Source organism: Enoplosus armatus, chromosome 12 (genome assembly GCF_043641665.1).
Source record: "Enoplosus armatus isolate fEnoArm2 chromosome 12, fEnoArm2.hap1, whole genome shotgun sequence".
NCBI lineage: Eukaryota > Metazoa > Chordata > Actinopteri > Centrarchiformes > Enoplosidae > Enoplosus > Enoplosus armatus.
The window spans coordinates 11,167,518-11,186,858 of NC_092191.1; positions in this window are offsets into that span (position 1 = coordinate 11,167,518).

The window sequence follows — 19,341 nt, forward strand, 5'->3', positions numbered from 1 at the left end:
GGCTGACATTACAGGGATTTGTCCGTGAAGATCTGACTCTATTACTGCAGATAATGCTCTGGTAGACAACCACAGAGATCAGAGAGAAAAGCGCGTTGCTCACAACTTGTAATCATGTGTATCTCAATTATCTAAAATGGCCTCATCTATTCATCTACTTCATCTTCACCGATTGTAGAGCAGCACAGAATCGTGGCGGTTGACTGAGAGCAGCAACGTGTGAACACTTAAATCTCCGTATTGGACATGCAGTGAGTTGTCCACTATGGATAGATGGATTTAATGGATAAAAAAGGGCAAAATGTTAAAACCACAGAAAATGTGGTGATACCACAGATGACAGCACCACCTGCTGGTTGTGTCAGGTCAGTGGTGCGGGGCAGGAGGGTTGGGGGGTTATCCTTGCTGTGCAGAGATCACAGAACCGGATTAGTAATGGAATGAGACCAGGCACATCCATGACAATCTCATCCAGATGCTGCTCAACACTGTCTCACTCACAGTATGAATGAGTTACCGGAGCGCTAAAGGATGTAGATGTTGTGGCTTGTGATGAAAAAGTTGACAGGTTAAATCCCAGCGAAAAAGAAAAAGAGTGTCTTGCTCTCCACTCCATCAAGTGTGAGCAATGGCACCAAGACCCTGAATGGCCCAGCGAAGATGCTCAGTGGCTAGAGGCAAAGACAGGTTGAAGATATTTGCACTTTTACAGCGGTCATTCATGCTCTCCATGCTCTCATTCTGTTGCTGACACCCCTCTGTGATGACATGACGCAATAAGTGGTGTTTTAGCTGTGCAAACATCTCAGAGAGAACGGACTCTGGACCTCGATGTACAGCGAACTGAAACCTCCCAACCACCAACCACCCACATGTTGCCACATACGGGACCTAGTGTATGCAAACACAACATGACTCATCCTTGTGTAAGAAAGGAACCACCCAGGTCCCTCTGTGAGCAGTATCAGTATGCTGCTATCTATATAGCCTATGTAGCACCTGACCCCACACTCACCTCACCGCTGCTCCCTTGTCCTCATATCCTCATACTGTTTGGAATGTGTTGCCAGGCAACAGTCTCTGTAAACACAGCACCTGGCAACTCCGGCAGGAAACCTCCGCAGCTCTGTGGAAAATTAGATGCCATTACTGTGTGCACACCCATTTGTTCAGATAACTGGATATCTGTGCATGAGCTGTTTCTCTGTCAATCTCCACTCTTTTGTTTCTACTGTAAAACAGTGCTGGTCTTGTAAATTGTGTATATTTTCTACGACTGCAGTGATTTTCCAAACAATCAACAACCTAATCTGTGTTGGTTCATGAACTCCCAACATCAGCTCCCATTCCTCTTCATTACTGTAGGAGCCAATTAACTCCCCCTCTGATCTGCATTACAGAGGTGGCCAAGAAAGTGCCATTACTGGACCTCCACGCTGCTTACTCTGTCCCATCAATTTCCTGTTATTGTTGGCAGTTGAGCTGAAGACCCAGTATTGATCCCTCACCCCGGGAGAAGATAAGGTGGAGAATCGAGATGGATTCCATATCTATTATCTAATGGAATTCCTCCTCCCAGAAAGGGCTATGGATTTTCTGCCATTGAAGCTGTGAAAATGTGTGTCTATGTGGGCCTCTGTTGTGTCTATGTGTGTGTGTGTCAGTGTCCTCTCTCCAAGCGCAGAATGACGCTTTTGTAGGATGGATTAATGCGGTAAGCAGAATATGGTGGAAAGTGGCACTGAGGCTTTACGGACTGTTGAAGCATTCAGGGAAATGCACTCTCTATGAATGTGTATTGACCTGCTGCTCTCGAAATGGCCCTCTCAGAGAAGTGCACATACATAGGCTCTCATGTGTGGAGTATTGCATCACAAAAAGTGGTGCAGTGATGCCACAGTTCTTTAGACAGTGGCTTGTATATCAGAGGCACTTTTATAAAGTGTTTTATCAGCTGTAACTATTAATTTTATTATTATTGACTGATGTTTTATAGGTCAGTTATAAGCCATCAATAAGAGCAACATTTGAACTGTCAGGTCAGGAAAGAAAATTGCCAATTAGTCATAATAGTTGTTAATAAACAGTCATGGGTCTCTCACTTTCTAATAAGCTAACAGCAAAAGTTAGCAATCATAAATGTAAATTGGTCAGTAATAAAGGGTTTTCACAATAAGCCATCAAGTCTGCAGTTTAAATTGTTATTAGCTGGATCTACTTTAACTGTTTTTGGCCACTTTTACCTCTGTTTTGTTCTCCACCAACTCCAGAGGGAAATATTTGTCTCTTTAGCTGCTAAATGCTTCTCCATGTTCACCAGCTAGTTGTTACCTGTGTCTGTCAGTTTGGAGCTGAGCAGGTAGTGTACAGGGTTTCTAGAGCCTTTCCACTGAAAACAGCAGCCTTCTGCGGCTGGAAACGTAACTCACAAGAGTGAAACAAAACAGCAAAGTTGCAGACAGTAAAATGAAAACAAAGAGCTGAAAGATGCTAAAATGCTCTGTAGATCTGAGGGAAACTGCAGAGTCATGTGTTAATTACCTGTGAGTCTGTCTCTAAGAGCAACACCTTTCACATACACTTAGTCATTTCATCCATTGTTGATGTAAAAATATTGATTAAAGCAGCTTTAACAAATGGATTGCACTCCTTTTCCAGGAGGTCAGAGGTCAGATGGTCAATTGGAGGGGTCTACCAGATAAACTAAAACACTAAAAACACAAAGCAAGTGTCACGCTGGAGGAGGATAAACACCAGTCAGAGAGATTCACAACCTGGCAACCCAAACATTAGTCTAATGGCTTATAGCTGATCTATGAAGAATCTGTAAATAATTTATTAACAGTTAGTAAAGCCATTAATTACAACCTATAAACATGTTACAAAGGGTGACCTATCAGAAAGTGGTACATATCAGAGGAGGAACAATTTCTCAAAGAACAAATAAGTAACTTAAATTGCAATGAGGTGTATTTATGACTTGATCGACATGATCACTGTTCACTAGCACCCTTTCTCTTTTTATTTCTTTCTTTTGTTCCTACATCCAGCATGCAACCTTATTGGAGCATTGGATAAGCTGCCAGATCATCTTCTTGCTTCATCGCACACAGGCACAGGCTGACCCTGCACACACACTAGCTCTGATTTTCATGTTCCAATATTCCATAGACATTAAGAAGATTTTCAGAGCCCAAACAGCGACGTACATAGGCGAGGTGGGAGATGCTGGAGCCATAATATTTCTGCATCCCATTACGACTTGATTATCTTCCCCCAAAAATTGACTCACTGTGGCAAAAATGTGTTTTGGAAGGCATCAGAAATAATGAAGAATCAACAACCCATCACCGTGATAGCTGTGTTTCTAGCAGCTCTGTGGCCTGAGAATACACACAACAATATTTCACAGAAGCTTAAATCAATGTGCTACGCAGCAGAATGCAGGTGGGTCTATGGCTTGTTCTGGGATGATAAGTCCCTGTGTAATCAAGCTGTGGCACAGTTGCACATATGCTGAATACTGTCATTCTGAGCGACTGCTGATAAGACGGTGCCTGCTTTACAACACACAAGTGACAGAGCCGGAGTGTTTTGTGTGTGCTGTCAGGGGAAGGGAATTGAAAACCTGCTTTGATTACTGCATATGAACGGTAGTTGTACTGCAATAGTCTTGCTGGTTACTGCTGCAGGACAGTTACCATCATTTACCTTATACTAGACTGTATTGAATGGACACACACATGCACAAGCACACACCCCTCTGCGGCGCAGGCTAAAACCCAGAGACAGAAGTCAGTCCTGTAATAGGGAAGGTGATAGCCTTAGTGGGTAAATGAATGTCAGCAGCAATTAGAGGCCCGCGTAATAGCATCTAACAGAGAGGCCACAGCGCAGACGGGTCAGGAGTTTACCATGTATCACCAGGATTACATCCACACAGAGCAGACACTTTCAGCCAAGGACGTCTCGAGGGCAGGGAGACAACAGGACAAGCACACAGGCACGGTCAACAAAATATAACACCAGCAGTCTCACAAAGAACAGGTGATTAATGTGCACATGGCCGGGACTAACAGTGTGATACTCTAGCTACTACAGCTGGATAATTCCCTGAAGGTATATGCAATAGCTTGTTGTCCTTCATCTTCAGCTACAGTAGGCTAGTTGTTATATTTGAGCTCTGGCTGTATATGGTGAGACCTCAGTGGGTTTAGATATTGAGCTTGAGGGTGTAAACATTGTGTTGGGATGAGACAGTACTACAATAAACAGAAAAATGAACACAAGAACAAAGTGGCCCCTGGGGGAACACACACTTACACTGAAGATATGTGTCTACCAACATACAGGAAGTACAAAAACTCATGTGCACAGTGGTTGAAATGTGTAAGTGATGTACATAATCAAGTTGTGGGGAAAATAATCTGTTCACACCATCACCTCACCTCTGGGAGCAAATATTTGGTCCTCACAAGGTTAACCATTGATTTTAGGGTTTAAAGGGGATGCTGTGCCCCTGTGGTTAAGGGTTAAGACACTGACCATGAACCACAACGTCCCCAGTTTGTGTTTGGCCAGGGACATTTGTATCTTTTCTCAAACTTTAAAGGTTTGAAATGCCCCTAAAAAGGTTTAGTTCAAGGGAAGGTTAAGGCAACGGTTGCGATTAGGCATGTGTGGCTATGGTTCTGGTTAGAATAAACAGTTATGTAAGTGAATACACTTTAAAAAATCACAATCTTATTGGGTTGTTTTTTTTATCAACCATGTCACAAATGTTCTAAAATCTAGAATTTTTGTTATCATTCAATCTTACTTTATCTTTGGACTCTCTAGAACTCATTAAGATGGAGGTTTTTTGCAGCATATAGTGAGTATAGTATGTGCATGTGTATAGATGACTGTAAAAGCATGAACACACAGTAGAGCCACAAACAATAGAAGGAAGGAGAAGAGAAAAGGGGGGAGCACTTAAAAATACACTCAGGAAAAGAAAAGAAAGAAATAGTGAAGTGAAGGTCTTTTGCTGCATATTCAGAGGTTTTCCCATGAGTCCGACACACTGGGCTAATCCCATCCCATGCTGACACTGTGTCTACCAGCAGAGAGAAGGTTCAGGGATAGACAGAAGAAAGCAGAAAGGAGATAGGGGGAGGATGGTGGGAGGTGTATAAATGTGGAGGAGGTGGAGGGTTGAAGGGAAAGAGGTAGGAGATGGATGGAGGGACAGAGAGAATCAGGAGGGTTGTTAGAGACCAGTAGCTGATGATTGAGTGGAATGACTGCACGGAGGTAAAACCACTGAGTGGATACAGGAGGTGTCCAGCGAAGGCTGAGATGACACATTAATGCTTTCCATCTCAACAAGTTCCTCCCTAATTCAAACCAGGAAACAGCACCAAAAAACACTAGAGCACAATGTAAATGCATTCCAGATGATCAGACAACCTTGAAGGAATGTAAACCTGTGGTGCCTTAATTCTGCATTTTCTATTATTCCCCCCAACCAGACGCCTTGTGTGGTTGTCATCACTGATGTGTGTAGGAGGTATTGGTGAAAGATGGCATCAAGCTTAATTAGATATAATTATCCCCCTCTCTGTATCTTCAACCTCCAGACCTCAGCGCTAGATACTGTACTCTCCAAACACATCACACAGCGCCCTCTGTTGGCTTGAAGAGCCAATTTTTCTAAGTGTTTACTTGCAGTCAATGAGCCGTTTGGAAAGTGGAGAGGTTCCAGTTTTGACACCATTAACTTTAATATATCTGTCCCTTGGTGCAAAGTGTCTGAACACACTCTTTACTCTGGCGCCTAGCAGGATAGTTTGTCACCTCTCTGAACATTTAAAGCAGACTCTGGCTATGGAGGAGGAGCCGGGTGTGTGCTCTTAAGTGAAACAAAATGGGATCAAGCTACAAAAGCCTGCAGCATGGGAAGACTAACATAATGTGTCCTCAGAGAACAACTAACCATATGCAAGAAAGCAGCTTTATTAGTGTAAACATGTGATTTGAGTGTGATTTGAGACTTATCTTAGATAAAAGATGTTTCAGATTAAAGACACACCCAAGGAAACATGTAACATGATGCACATTGAATTGTGTAACTGGGACTGACAAGGAGGCTGACATGCAGGATCCCATCTCTTTCTTATAATCTATTAGCATTATGAACTATGAAAGTCTAACTCTTCTCACATAATGCAACTGAGGAAAATGCTTTGAAATAGCTAGTACGTATTGATTGATTGAAGCAGTACATGTCTATAAGGGTAGTTTAATGGCTTAAATTTAAATTTAGTTTTCCTTTTCAGTAAAGTTCACGTAGTCGTGTCCAACATGCTTGCAGATGAAACTGTTTGCATCCTATAATAATCTCCTGTGTCCATGGCAACCATGTTTCTTCTGGTACCAAGGAGATCAGATGCGCACTGTTCCTCCACACATTTTGCACAACACATCATACATACACACACACACGCACACGCACACACACACACACACACATACACATTTACACTCAAGCTAACGTCTCCCCTGACAACAGAGCACAGCTTGCATGGAGTGAATGAAATGAACACCAGAAACACCCAGCAAACTGTTACATCAACCCTTTCTGGCAAAGTCCTCCCATCACATCTGCTTTTGTTATCGGCTCATAGGAGCTCCCTTCTGTTGGGTTAAGTTTCGAGTGAAATCCGTCCCTCGCTGTTCTTTTCGCTTTTCCTCATCCTCAGGGTAAAACAAAACATACGGGAATTGGGATGGTAAAGACAAGTATAGTGTCACTGACAAAAAATCATATTTAACCATCTGTTTTTATTTTTGGTGCAACACCTATTCCAGCACAGGTTGGATTACAGAGGACTTCAGGTCACTGTAGACACGGGACAGTGAGTGACACTCAGAAGATTGATATTGTCTTAGCTAAAAGGGTCTGTGTCACGCAGAATACAGAACATTATATTATAATGCTCCTCGTGTCTGTTTGCCGATACGACCTTGACTGTCAAAGACTCCTAAGTGGCATAATTGCTTGTACAACCTTCAGGAGGTTGTGCATGCTTGTCCCCCATTAGATTCAAGCATATCTGGACAGTACGTGGACAGTGCACATTAAGGGCTGTGTCTATTCCCTTCTTCTCCTCCTCTCCGCCTTTAATCTCTCTTTCCAATCTCTCCATCCCCCTTTCTTTTTATGAGAACTGTCACATTCATTCTCCTTGCTTTCCTGCCACTAGTGAAGTCCCAGCCAGCCGCCAGTCTTTGCCTTAGGGTGTGTGATAGAAGAGCTTTCATTTATTAATGATTATATCACTAACACAAACCAGACCAAAGAGCTCCTTTTTCTGCCGGGTGAAACACAGGAGCAGCGTTGGTCATCAGAGGCAACAGTGGAAGTCCCCACATGGTTGAGATCTGATGGCTTCAAATGAATTCTCTGATCGACGCGTCAGAATAGAAGAAAGAGTCATTATAGTCAGGCCTGCATGCTTGTATCCAAAGTCAAAAGCCACAGGTTAACTGGCACACTATAATCAAAATGTGTTTTTTTCTTGTGGTGACGTGTGAGACCAGTCTGGCATGAAATCTCAAACGTCCTTTGAAAGAATGCCTCCCTGTTGTTACCTGTGTCCATTGGTGTTCAGAGAGGTGAGGCAAAGACACTGCGTGAGGTGAAAGGGACAGGTGCATGCCGGCGCTCTAAAAACAACCTGTAGTTATTTATTGTAGTTTGGCCCACTGATTTGGCCTTCTTACCAACATGGCAGGCAGTTGCAGCTGCTTCAGTGGTTGTGACAGTAGCTCATGGAAGCTATTAAAGTACTTTAAAACCGTTAGCAACTGATTGCCGCAATTTGAGTTGGAAATCACACCCCTTCTCTGAGTCCTGACTCAGTCAAATCTGACCATATAGCTATATATATATATATATTATTATTATTATATATTATATATATATATTCAGTATAGCTTACACAGAATATGATTATATTCAATTCCATTGTGAAACAACGTCCATAAAGCCGGTTAGAAATCAGAAAAAAACGCTCCTTATAACTCCAGAACTTGCCTGTCTCCTCATATTTTTATGATTTCTTCAGCATCAAAGTAACACAGTGATAAAGTTGTATGTACATCCATGTGTACATTGGAAACAGGAATTGCTAATAGCTAATTTGGCATGCTTCTACTTTCACTAAAACAGTAAATGATAAAATGGAGAGTGCAGATGATGGAGGAGGGCAGTTCCCCTGTATGGCTGCTGTCATTGTCCATTTTACAGTTGCTGTCCCACCTAGTTTTGATCCTTAAATTCAAAAAGTACCTCTTCGAGTCCCGCTCATTGCCCTGTTTCATGCAGAAATTCACACAAAACATTTCAACCTCAACACATCTCATGGGACTTATAATAGAATTTAAACATTTTGCTGTTCCTGTAATTTTGAAAGGTCTAGTGATTTGGATTAAACTGTAGATGAAATACACAGAATCAATAACTGAACCTGAGCACAAATCACCAGGACGTAACTAATTCCAAACATTACCACTGATGCAAAATGATGATGGAGTAAACATGTACTTAGTGTTTTGGCGGTCTGTCTGGTCACACCATTATGTTACTTACCAGGCAAAGGTGGAGCCAACACAAAGACATGTTGGCTTGCTGGCAGACTGGCTGGTTTAATGGTTGCTCTGTTAGCCTGCAGTAATCCAACCCCGCTCCCCTGTCTCAGCAGCCCTCCATCTGTCATTGGAAAGCCGCAGTGGTCCCCCAGGTGGGAGCGTTGTGTCAGCCTGGCAGGGTCATTACTGCAGGGCCTGGGAGTGCCACTGGTGCAGCCTGCTCCTCTGCAGTCCCTGCCCGGCTCTAACCCCTGCCAGGTAGCAAGATCTCACACAGACCTAATGTATTCACACTAATTAAACTGTGCCAGGCACCACAAGCACCCAGCTGTTACAATAGAGAGACCAACTTTGTATCATAGGATGGCAATGTCATATTCTTGCCCCCGATACCACCTGGATCCCCTGGTTCTGAGTGAAATCACAGAGTGGTGTTATTCTTTTAAAAACCCACAAACATTTTCTTTTTAAAATATTTTTCTGGAGATTTTTTTCTTTAATTAGATATTGGAGACAGTACAGAGCTGACAGGAAATGAAGGGAGGGGGGTGGGGGGTGAGGTTAAAACTGATAGTTATTTTGATACATAAATACCACAATACAAGAACATTAAAGGCACCCTGTTGAGTTTTTGACCACTGGTAGCGCTATGGAGCTATGGAATTGTTTTTTCAAATGGGTCCCTGTTTTGTTTGTATCATGCAGCAAGTGAGCATACAGGCAACATAGTACTATATATATATATATATATATATATATCAAAGTCTGGTTTCCCCCATGCATTTCCAGTGGCACTGCCTTTGGGTTTATTGCCACTGGGTTTAGGTCTTATGTTAGGATATGGTTTGGCACTGCATAAATAACTGGATGGGGTTAGGGTAAGGTCGACTTGAGGTTAGTCATAACAGGTTGGGGTTGGGGTTTCAGGTTAAAGGGGGAAACTAATTAATGGGGAAATAGACTTTGACACAACAGGGGAATGGTTTGAGGTCTGAGGAAGATGTGGAAGGAGTGATGGTGGTGGTTGGTGAAGAGCAGGGGGGCGGATGAAAAGGAGGACACAGAGCTGTTGCAAACCTGAGGAGTGTCAGTGAGAATCCAGTCCTTTGATCCAAGCCATGGCTGTGAGGAAGCACATCATGCGTAATTGTAGGGTGAGAAGGGGTGAAGGAGAGGGATGAGGGAGTTAATGGTGGTGGTCAATTTGCCCCTATATATTTTTGTCCTGCGAAAGATACACACTCCTTCTTGACTGGTTATAGTGCCAGCACAGAGTCCAGACTCCCAACGCCAATAGGAATGAAGAGCAAGTAGAACAGGAAGATCTGTGATGTTTGGGACCCATGCCATCTATAAATATTGTGTTTCATAATTCATTTAGCTAGCTTTTTATCCACAGAGATGAATTATGTTTTAAAACCAGTCCATTGTGTGATGTTTAATTTTTTTCTGCTTTTCCAGTCAAGGAGGGTGCGCTTCTTGGTCGACAGTTAAAGCGATCAATGTGACTGCGGTGAGGTGATTGAGAATAGTTGCTGCTGAATGCAGTTGTTCAATACGTTAGATTGCTTATTAGTGATCTCCTTCCAGAAGTGTTGCACGGGTGGACAGTGCCAGATTGCACACAAGTAATCATCTAAAGTGTTAAGGGAACAAAGTGAGCAGGTGTTTGATTGTGAGAGATCCATTTGGGACATATTTGAGTCCAGAAGTTGGTAGCAGGCGTGATTGATAGATATTTCTCCCATTTTGTCTTCTTGAGGGAAATGGAAGTGTCTGTCTGTGTTGTTGAGTGGTTTTAGCTTGTAATATTCAGAATTTATTCTGCGGGTATGGGTGCTTAGAGATTGTGTTGTTTTATATTGACTTTTGATGTTATTGTAACATTTGACTTGAAGATTGTGAAGTAACGGCCATATTTTTGGACCAGTTTTTATATGTGATTCTTTCCTTTTTCTGTCTTTCCTTTTGTTTTGTTTATTTGAATTCTAGGGTTGCATTGTATTGCATGGTGCTAAATTAATTTAAAAGTTTTTGTGAGCTTTCTTGTTATTTCATGGACACACATTTGTTTTAAATCATATTGGTAACTATTATTTCAAACACCATTTAGATGAGGTGAGGTGAGATGATGTGACTTTATATATTATGATGTATAATTTCTCCCCGGGATCAATAAAGTATTTCTGATTCTAATTCTGATTCTGATTATTATTACTTTATTATAACTATTATATCTTTTGTGTTTTTCAGCATAATTTATGATGTAATATCACTCCCAAAAATGTGGTTTCATACGCTATTTCAATTTCAACTTTTATCTTTCAGTTGGTAGTAGTGTAAAGCGTTCCTGGCTTGATATGCAGCATGACTGCTTCTGTTGACTTGCCTTTGTACACTGTCCCAGTGATGGCCTTACCACATATCGCGGCTGACCCACAAGCCCTTGCCTGCCAATTTGCATAAATCACAGTCTAGATCCGACAGTTACTAGGCAGCACAGGCGGGGAGATGCCCAGCCCCCGTGCAGAAACCAGGCCACCAACCCAGAGAATGGGAGGCCTGCCTGCCTGCCAGAGTGACAAATGTGCGCAGGGCCTACTCCAACTGCCTCCTCTGGTGTGAATTGTGTGTATGTGTGTGTGTGTGTGTGTGCATGTCTGCATCTGTTGGTACATGTGTGGATACGCCCCTTCATGACAAGACAAGGAAAGGGTAAAAGATACTCCAGGGATCAAAATAAAGCAACTTGACAAATAACATATCAACATGTGTGGCCTTGATATAGTGAAATCAACTTATATGTAGTGATGTTATTCACTGTGTTCAGAGTGAGGCATCATAGTCATGGAAGATAAACAGAACCTAAATATACAGTAGAGAGTGAACTAGCATAATGCAGTAGTACCAGTGTGAGGCAGGTGAATAAGGAGAGTCCATCCCACTGAACCCTCTCAGACATCGCAGTGACTCAAGGAAACCAACCTACCTCTAATAACACTGGGGAACAATTTGAATTTTTTTTTCTGTTGAGTTAGATTTTTATGCTGATTAAAACTAAAATTGGCATGCTGATTCCAAAATTGCAGTCAGTTTTTTTCTAGCACGTCAAGTTTTTTCTCCACAGCTTACCCTCCAGATAAGCAAAATTCCACTGATTAGCTGTAGTAAGACTTGCCAGCTGATTACGATTAGACTCATCTACAGCTACGTGGCAACTTGTTTGTGCAGTTACAATTGAGACAGTGCGGTGAGAGGTGTGTGCAGCTCCCAATAGGTCAGTACTATCACACACATATCTGTTAAGCACAGTATTTTTCATATTTTTTAAGAAAACGGGGATCCTATAGTTCAAAAACTTGACGTGATAGAGAAAAACTGAGATCAGTTTTGGATTCCGCACCCAAAAATTAGTTAAAAACAGCTGTCAGACCTAACTCAACAAAAATTGTGTTCCCCAGTGTTATCTACCTGCAAAAGTCAACGTCCATAAAGGCCCCTGATGCACTACAGGGTCAATAGTATGTAGACAACGAGAGGATGTAATTAAAAGACTGCCAGTCAAGCCACAAACTACAGATAATCATGTGGAAAATGTCATGTAAATGTGATGATGGCATTTATGTTTGTTTTCATGTATTCATTTGAGGAATGTTACAGTCTCCTCATCGTTCCTCACATATCTGATGTTTTTAGTCTGCCACCATTTTCGTCTCTTCAGCGGAGCGGAAGCTTGAGTGACATCTGTTTCCATGGCACTTTGTCACAATTTTTCCACCTCAGCCAAGCTTAAAAACTTTTTTGCCATATTCCAACATTTTTTTTTTGAATTTCTAGTGTTTCCATTTTTTTATGGGCAAATTGAAAATGCGCTTAAAAACAGGTGGTTGGAAACGTACTTAACAAGGCCTGGCTCGCAGTCAGTATTCCAGTTCATCCCAAAGTAGTGGGGTTGTGGTCAGGGCTCCACAAAGGAGTGTCAAGTTCCTCCATACTAAACTTGGAAAGCCATTTCTTTATGGACCTGGCTTTGTACGTTGGAAAGATCGTTGTGATATTGAAAAAAGGAAAGGGCCTTTCCCAAACTGTTGCTGCACTGAATGAGGTGAATGTGTACCATAACAGTAGTTGGTGGAGCAGTGTCAGGTTGTCTAAAATATTATAGCAAACTGTACCTTTCGAAATAGTTCAAAATTACACCAGATTGAGTTAATTAATCACTGATTGTGATTACAAACAATGTGAATTTTGCAGTTTATAACTCATATTTTGTTTGTGATGCCTGTGAAGAATTATCTGTCAAACAATACGCACAGATTACTCTGATCAGGTCAGTTTGGTTATGTTGATGATACTTATGTATGATACTTGATATGAAAAATGTCAGGTGGAGCTAAAGGACCATGTTGGCAAATTTAATGAGTTTCTAAGTGCTTAAGCAGCTGCATTCAGAGACATCACAGGGCTTGAGATGGGTCTCTGTCGTCTCTCCAATTAGATATGAGCAGAGGCTTACTGTACGGCGAGGCCAATCTAAAGAGACAGTCAGAAAACAACATGGCAGGGATTGAGGGGATGAAAGATGGAAGTCAACCGGAGCGTGACAGACCAGTCATTTCCCAGAGTACAGCGCTGACACTCATGTCTGTCTCTCTCAGTGAGTGTAGGGGTAAAAAAAAACACAGTAACTGTGATTTGCTGCAGTTATTTTAATCACAAAGCCATGGATTATACATCTATGGATACATCAACTAAACTCTGTGATAATGTGAGGAAATAGAAAAAACAGCCAGGGACAGGAATTCCACCAGAGAGGGTCTTAGTAACTAAGGGTCACTGTGATTTTCCATGCAAGTCCTGCTCACACTCACACTGTGTCTGTTACATAAGATGCCTGGGGTCTTGTATTATGCTGTGATGATAAAGTGTGCCCAGCACTGACATTGCAGCTGTTTACACATTCCCTGCTGAGGACCACTCTCTTTGCAACACCCAGCCCCTGGGTTACATAATGCTACGTAGTTTGTGAGAAAGAAAGGGAGGTGGGTGGGGGTAGGGGAGAGAAATCTACACACTGCTCAAGCTGTGTGCTCAGGCTGAATGATGATACAATTAGACACATCCTCTACTTTGATACCAGACATGAACCATGCATAGCCGAACACCGGTGTTCATCCTGGCCATAAAGGAGGGGCCCTCTCTTACACACTGTACAGCTCTCTCAGCATGTGCAGAGAAAGTGTTTCTGAGGATGAGAAGCACATTCTCTACATGTATCTGCTCATTCAATCGATCTAAATATTACCTGGACAGAAGCCTAATCCCAAAAAGATCATCCCCTTCAGATGATGGCTGTATACCAATCAGGATTCAGGTGGAAACGTTTAGTTGTGGTCTGACAAAACCCCCGCACTTCAAAAGAACTTTTGATGTTTCCCCTCTGTTTTTCCAGGCCACTCATGCATCAGTAGTTTTGTGAAAAACACAGACTCTGAGACAATATTAGAAACGATGCCTGCGGGCGGTTCTTTGAAGCTGAACGCCAGAGCCAGTCGGCCAGTCAGCCCATTGATAGCGTGCTAACTCTCCCCACTAGTTTGTGTGATGCTGGTCTTCAGCCGGGCTAGAGGGAATACAAAACAGCTTTTTCCTCCAACCTATGTCAGCAGTGATGTTAAATCTTAATAGTGTGGTCTGGGCTTTTACAAAGGCCAGTGAAAATCTTGCAGTCGTTTGCTCAACATGCATGTAACATTTGACTTAAAGCAACTCAAGTTGCTCATAATGCACTCCTTTCAAGTTAATGTAACCAAAGCCAAGGAGTATCCTGGTGCTTGAGTCTTCTGAAGTATGAGGTAAATATTCATGATGGCACGGGTTCATATTTAAGATCATGCTTGCTCTTTTCTCACTGCTTTTCTTCTGTGCTCTAAAATACTTAAGAAAGCAAATATATCCCAGGAATCCCAAAGCAATAATACCGTTCAGTGCATAATGTTGCCCTGGCAGTAAGCACAAACTTCACAGTGGCAACGCCGCACTCACAACACAATTCGTTTTCATCTTATTTGATCAGGTTTTATGTTAAGTCTAAGCATCAGATGTCTGAGATTCTGGGTTGAACCTCTCTGGGAATAAACATCACCAGTGGGATGCTAATCATAGCTGTTGCTCTTGGAATAGCTGCGCCAGCAGGCATGAAATCATGCATACGTTACAGCAGCCATTAGGGATTATCTAGGTGTTCTATTTTATGCCACTTCTCCAAAAAACACATGGAGGGAAGTACTTAATGTAGCCGTTCTTCCTGTATTGGATGCTAATGAGCCTTGTATTGATATAGAAGACAGATGATGGTCTATGGAGACAATTACTGCTGTCATGAACATGATGCCAGTAAGAGCATAAGTGTGTAGTAGTCGTATATCACATACTGCATTGCCTGCAGTAATTGTATTTACTCCTGACCTTCAGTAGATATTACTAAAGGGCTTTCGGACTACCAAAGCAAGATGATTTTTATTCATGATGATGAGGGCTTCTGAGGAAAAGCTAGGTGATTCTTGAAGTCATTTTTTGAGTCCTACATTAGACCAAATGAACGTGCATCTCCGTGGTAACATTTCTGAACTGCTCTCTTACTGATATCCATATTTCATAAGCACTTCTCACCATTCATCCCCTTCTCCTCGATCCCAGCTCTTTTTTTGTGGCAGTGCAGTTGACTGCACAACAGGGAGCAGCTTACATTCTGGGTTCCTCTTCATTATTAATGGGCTTCTCAACACGTAGCCTAATCCATCGACACAACTTGAAATACTGACATCGGGAGAAATCACGCTTTCTGAGGTGTAACTTTCCTTATGAGATTAGAGGCTGACCCAATTTCACCTGGCATTACAGTGTTAGGCTGGCAACCTATTCAAATCAGAAAAAACTGAAAATAAATGTAATGCTTATTATACGGTTACATCTTCCTCAGGTTCATCCATTTCACTTAAGATGATTATGTGGTAAAATGTAAATTCACTACTTGAATGCATAGCAACCATGGGGAAACTGTATTCGCTGATTCTATTTTATGCCACTTCTCCAACAAACACATGGAGGGAAGTACTTAAAGTAATTGTTCCTCCTGTATCAGATGCTAATGAGCCTTGTATTGATGTATAAGACAGATGATGGTCTATGGAGACAATTACCGCTGTCTTATATGAACATGATGCCACAGGGCGAGAGTATATTGAGTGTGATGATAGTGGTAGCACTAACATGCTCACAAAGACAATGCTAACATGCTGATGTCTGTGTAATCTTTATCATCTTCACCATCTAAGTATAGTGTGTTAGCATGCTAACATTGTGGCTTGTATTGGACAAAAAATTGTGCATGGCAATCCATCAAGACATTTCACTCAAAACCAAAAATGTCAACCTTATGGTGGCTCTAGAGGAACAATACATCACATGGGCATCATGAATGTCTGTACAACATTTCATGCATCCAATAATTAATATTTTAATTTGGGAATGTTGCAATAAAGCTAAAGAAATGCTGGCACCAATGTTTTACTAATTAACTGCTGTGATACTGGCTAAAAAGTATTAGATGGCAGCCCACAGCGTTGACTAGTGGCTTTAGTAGTCAACTAGTGCTTGTACTGAGACAGTGGAGGACACACTGTGTCCTGATGGAGTCTCCAACACAGCTTCTGACAGAGGTAAGGTCAGAGCCTATTGATTTTTAACACTGCTCAATGAGACAGCAGGCTGCTCAGTGCAAAAGATACCACTATAGAGCCAGAGTAAAGAAACATGGCCTCCGCTCACTTACACTTGCTGCTAAATCCATTTCATGTAGGTGTACTATAATGAAAAAGCAATACGGGGGATCTCTATATGATTGGCTTTCCACCTGGATGCTTTCATCCATTTTATCTCTCAGATCGGCAATCACCTTGAAGAAGAAAGGCACCAGGCTTCCATCGCAGCATCATGCACGACAGTAGAGCAGCCAGGGCTACGGCCTTTGTGTGCTCTACAGTAAAGGTGGGAGGGAAAGTGGGGCACGGGTCTTTAATGTGCAGGGTGGAATTATATATCCTTTTAATCATGCTCCCCCACCCAGCAGCAGTTTAGGATGAGAATGACAGAGAGCCAACACAAAGCTAATTCCGCCCCTGTCACATCCGATCGTCTCTTACCTCGCAAATGAGCAGCAGTAATGGCACCCGCCTGATGGCCCATGTTCATGCACATTTGCAGGGGTAATGTTTGATAGAAATCAATCCGTGATAATATGGTGGATGGTGGCACTGAGGTGATTTTCTGGAGATGGGTTTTGTGTAGTGCAATGGTTCAGGCGGATGGGGATGTCTCTTTTGGCAAATAAGCCTGCAAGCCAAGCAATGTTTTCAAGCATTTTTAACCTATGACCCTTAAATGCACATCAGAAAGATTATGGTGTTTTTGCAGTGCTTGCTATGGTAGTCATTGGAAGTCTTTTACATTTGACATTTATTTAGCTGTGAATAAAAGCACAAAAATTACAAAATGCCTTTTATATATTGAAATCATATTGATAATCTTGCATTGTCAGTTAAATAAAGGGGCTCACTGAGCCGTAAAAGTAAAGCTATGACTAAAACTCAGCAGCAGACAGCAGAGTAAAGATGCTGGAACTGAAGCACTTCAAAATCTCAAAGCTGATTTTGTGAGTTGAGTCAAAAAACAAAACCATTAGGTTCCCCAGTAAGATATTGAGCAACCGGACTTGACAAGAATCACAGTAGACTGTCAAAGCTATGAATTACCACAAAATGTACCAGTTATGAGATGATCAATCAAACAGCAATGATAAGATCTACTCTTTTACATTTAATTATTTAGGCAAGTGTTAAAAGACTGGTGAGTAAATCGAGAACCCAAAACTGAAACAGAGTGCATCAATTAGTTCAACTATGACCTGACATAATAATGATGAGTAATTTGACTTTTTCATTAATTTCATATAGCTCTGTGTCCTGTATGTGTGGACATGTTGAGAGCCACTAACAACACCATGAATTATGCATTTCTCCAGTGACAGAACATATTATGGCATCTCAGAGGCAATATGAGCAAATCTCCCTTTTTATTCATGCCAGTCCTGTTTAATGAATCACTGGGAGATTGCTCTCACTGTTGCCATTAATCAGAGCTTCTCTGCTGCTGATTGAAGAGGGTAATATGAACAGGAATACCAATGAGTGGAGGAATGTGCACAGGGCTGAAAAATGGCAGAATAACTCAGCCATACAGACAGCCAAGTGCTGTGTACAGACCAAACACAACCTTGTCCCATCCTTACGAGGAATAAAGTCCATTACAATTTGACCGTGTTCGCCGATGATATGGAGAGAGAGTATATCAAACTGCTGTGCACCCACAAGAGACTGAGACAATTTGGTTTTAGACTGCTATTGGAAAACCATGTACCACAGTCATATTGGTACTTTGGAAGCTGCATGATGCAACGTTAAGTCCCAAACGCAAATTAGTTTCATTGATTGAAGAAAACTGGACCAGGCTTGCGCTCGAGGGAGCATTTTGTTCATAAATTGAATCTATAAATTTGTCCATATGCAGTTAACGTCCCAAGAATAAGGATAAGTTAGAAACCATTTGGGTTGTAATTTCTTTTTGCTTTTCATATTGTGTTTCTTTTTGCTTCCCTACAGGATATATGTCATTCTGAAGCCTGTACAATAAAATATAATTGACATTTGAAGAGTGGGACCAAGAAAGGAATAGTGTTTTTGAAAATACGTTTATTTGCTTTCTTGCTGAGAGTTAGATCAGAAGATCGATACCACCCAGCCAGTGTCATAAGTCTATTAGTGTAGCTTAGCATAAAGTCTGGAAACAGAGAAATTGTCCTTCTGGCCTGATCACAGCCAGAAGGCAGTTAGCTTAGCTTAGCGCCCAAAGACTGGAAATAAAGGAAAACAGCTGGCCTGGCTAAGTTAGCTGGCTGCTGGTGGTAGCGTACAAACTTGAGAATGGTATTGATCTTCTCATCTAGCTCTCGGCTAGAACGTGAATAAGGAGCCAATGATTACTATTAATATTAATATTAACATAATGTCAAGAATAGAGCAGGGCAACTAGAGCTTACCACTCCGCAACTAATATATCTGCATGATATTACAACAGGGCTGCATTATATAGAATTTTCAGTATAATTTGATTTCATTAGTAAATTGATGGACCATGATGAATTGCCTGGAAAATGATGTGCATGACATATAACTATATTTTTGCAAAACCCTGATAAGCCTATATCAAGTACCCTTTCTCTAAAGCCCAAGGACACACATGCACATATGACTCTTGAATGACTGTGTGCGCACACGCGTACACACACACACACACACACCTCCCAGTCTGGAGAGTACAGCATGGCTATCACACAGAGCTTTCCATCATACTGTCACTCACATCTGCTGCCCTTTCTCATTACCGCACCCTCCTGATTCTCCCTCTCTCCTTTACCTCCCCTTCAGCCAAACCCCTTTTTTCTCTCCTCCTCTACAGCCATCCTCATTATTCCCCCGCTCCCCTTTCTTCCTGCTCTACAGATTATCCTTCCATGCCAACAAAAATGAACAGAATTCCTGAGGACATGGGTGGGTGGTAGGAAGGCAGGTGAACTGACACGCTTTTACA